General features: G+C 40.5%; 1 non-coding gene across 1 annotated transcript; it reads left to right on the top strand.

The window, feature by feature from the left end:
- Window positions 1–2216: 2216 nt before the first annotated feature.
- Window positions 2217–2361, top strand: LOC116885035. Its single transcript, XR_004385922.1, has one exon. It is a non-coding gene; the product is annotated as a small nucleolar RNA SNORA48 (small nucleolar RNA).
- The last annotated feature ends 432 nt before the right edge of the window (window positions 2362–2793 follow it).

Genomic DNA, 2793 nt, shown 5'->3' with positions numbered 1-2793 from the left:
ACTACTTTTAATGACTGTAAAATGTTCTTCTAGGGCTGGTGAGATGGCCCAGAGGTTAGGAGCGCTTGCTCTTCTTTTTGAGCTGACCCTGGTTTGGTTCCTGTGCACTCACAACTGCTTATAACTCTAGTACCAGGGTGTATGATACCCTTCTAACCTTGGACATTCACATACATGTATACATGCACACACACACACACACACACACACACACACACACACACACACACACACACCACTATAAGCACACCAAAAAAAATCTTTTTTAAAATGTTCCTTGGGCTCAGAGAGATGGTTTGTCAGGTAAAATGCCTTCTGTGCAAACCCCACAACCCAAGTCAATCCCTGGAACCTAAGTAAAAAGATATGGAATAAACATCTGTAATTCTATGACTTCTACTGCGAGATGGGTGGTAGAGCTAGGAGAATAATCTGGAAATTCACACGAGCAGGGCAGCTGCAGATCAGAATAAAAGCCCTTACCTCAAATTAGATGGAAGGAGAGCTGACTATCGATTTTTTTTCTCTCACCTCCACATTTATGCCATGACATACCCACGCCCATACACATTAACAAATAACATTTTAGATTTTAATGTAAAAAACACATTTTCATGACAAATGTGATAACTCTGTCCTAAGCAGGTCTTGCTACTTTAAGAACAAAATAAAACCTCATCCAGAGAAAATGAATGTGTATAAGTACATGCAAAATCTACAACAGAAGCTCATCCTTCAATAGCATAGCATCTTTTATCCATTGTGTGGGGCAAGCTTCTTAGGTGTAGCTGAGAGCCTTTATAATTTTTATAAGTAAGATTATCTACAAATCTTCCTTGACAGAGACCCAAAATAATTGACAATATTTTTTGTTATGACTTCATTGAAACAATTCTTTTTATTTTTTGTATTTTGAAGACTCCATGCCAGAGTTTCTCCTAGAAGCCAATTAGATTCATGTACTAGCAGCTGTGGGAATGGGCAGCCTAGAGACCGAGGGCCTTGAGGGAGAAATTGTTACCAGCGGCATGTCCATGGAACATTCCTGAGTCTAATAGCCCTTCTTGTATAATGCACTCATTTTAAATGGAGTTCATAGGTACTAAATGAAACATTTCTTGGTGGTAATACCACTGTGTCTCATTAAACAGACTACTCTTTAGAGCCTCTTGGAAACAGTGCCTCTGTCTGATGATTTTAAAGGACAGTGACAAGAATCAGATCAGAATGTCTGGCTTTGATGTCTCATATCTCATATCCAAATTCTAGAAGGAGGGGCGGTAAAGGAAAAATGGGATGGTTTTAGCCAACTATTATAATACTTTCATATTGTTATAGAAAGATTCTATTGAAAATAATTTATTAACACTTTGAAGAACAAAACAGATTTTATATTTTTTTAATTTAATTAAGCGAGTACCTATTGGTCATCTTTACTTTCTAAAGAGGTTGCGAATAATTCACATAGAATTGGTTAAAATAAGTATCTTTCAGGCCCAATGTGACAACAGCTGTGTTTTTGTCATATGATCAGGGTCTTCACCAGTATCTGTCAACTGTAGGCAGTTGATAGCCTCGCTCATTTTTCTGTTGTTGTTGTTTGCTGAATTTGTAACCAGTTCTGAGTTGGCCATTCATTCTCAGCTCATGTTTTTGACCTTTATTTAATGACTTCCCACTTTTGTAGGAACCGGAATGGTAAAACAAAAAAATTGAGTTTTCAGCCGAGAAATGGAGACAACCCAGGTGTTCTTCAGTTGATGAAGAGATAATGAAAATGTGTTAAATTTACATAATGGAATATTATGCAGATGTTAAGAAAAGTTAAACTATGAAGTTTGTACCCAAATGAATGGAATGGAAAACAATTATGTCTGAGGTAACCCAGATCCAGAAACACAAATGTCACATTTTCCCTCATTTGTGGATATTAGCTTTGAACTTTAGATCTGTGTTTCACTTGGAAGACCCACAGAGACCAGGAAATTAATAAAGAGCTGTGGGAGGGTGATTTCAGGTGACACAGTAATATTAAGGGATGAAGGGAATAATGGAACAGGAAGGAATAAATGGGGTAGAAGAGGGAGGGTATGGTAGAGAAGGGATTCTCTGGAGGGATAACTAAGGCTGAAGACCTTTTAAAAGTTACATGGAAACATACTACTATAGAAACTTCCTAAATATATGCTTGTGCATATCTTAAAGAGTAATAATGGTGTCCCCTGGCAATGGGCAAACAGACAGCTTGTTGGTGGTGGTGTTTTTATATCAATCAGTGGCAGAGCAATTGGCAGTCCTTTGATCATCCTAGCTTGATGCCTAGCTCAGTGGTCATGGCTGTTTTATGCCTAGGACACATAAAAATCAGATCACATCCAGGTAGCAGAAGCATGGGAAGAGGAAGACAGAGACCTGCATTCTGCCGTGTCACACAGTGCATGTGAAGGAAGATACCCACAGCTCTTCTCTCTGCCTCTGGTACAGATGGGCCATAGACACACAGAGCTCTGCCTACCACCACACAACCCAGCAAGGACGAAGGAAGACAAGGCCTGCAACCACCATGCCATCCACAGACTCCTCTCTGGTGCACACAACACCCAAGCCATCATCCCTTGTCCCCTGAAGCAGTCAGGAGAGCTGGTCCCAGGATCGAGAGAAGAGATGAACTGGCCCTGCTCCTCACAGGCAGCAGCACTCTGAAGAGCAAGCCCTGTACCTCACCTATGCAACTATGGAGCTGGCCCTGATGGCAAAGGCACAGGTGAGCTACCCTCAAGGGTGTAAGAGTGG

The sequence above is a fragment of the Rattus rattus genome, chromosome 15 (assembly GCF_011064425.1).
Source record: "Rattus rattus isolate New Zealand chromosome 15, Rrattus_CSIRO_v1, whole genome shotgun sequence".
NCBI lineage: Eukaryota > Metazoa > Chordata > Mammalia > Rodentia > Muridae > Rattus > Rattus rattus.
This window is presented reverse-complemented; position numbering and strand designations above follow the sequence as displayed.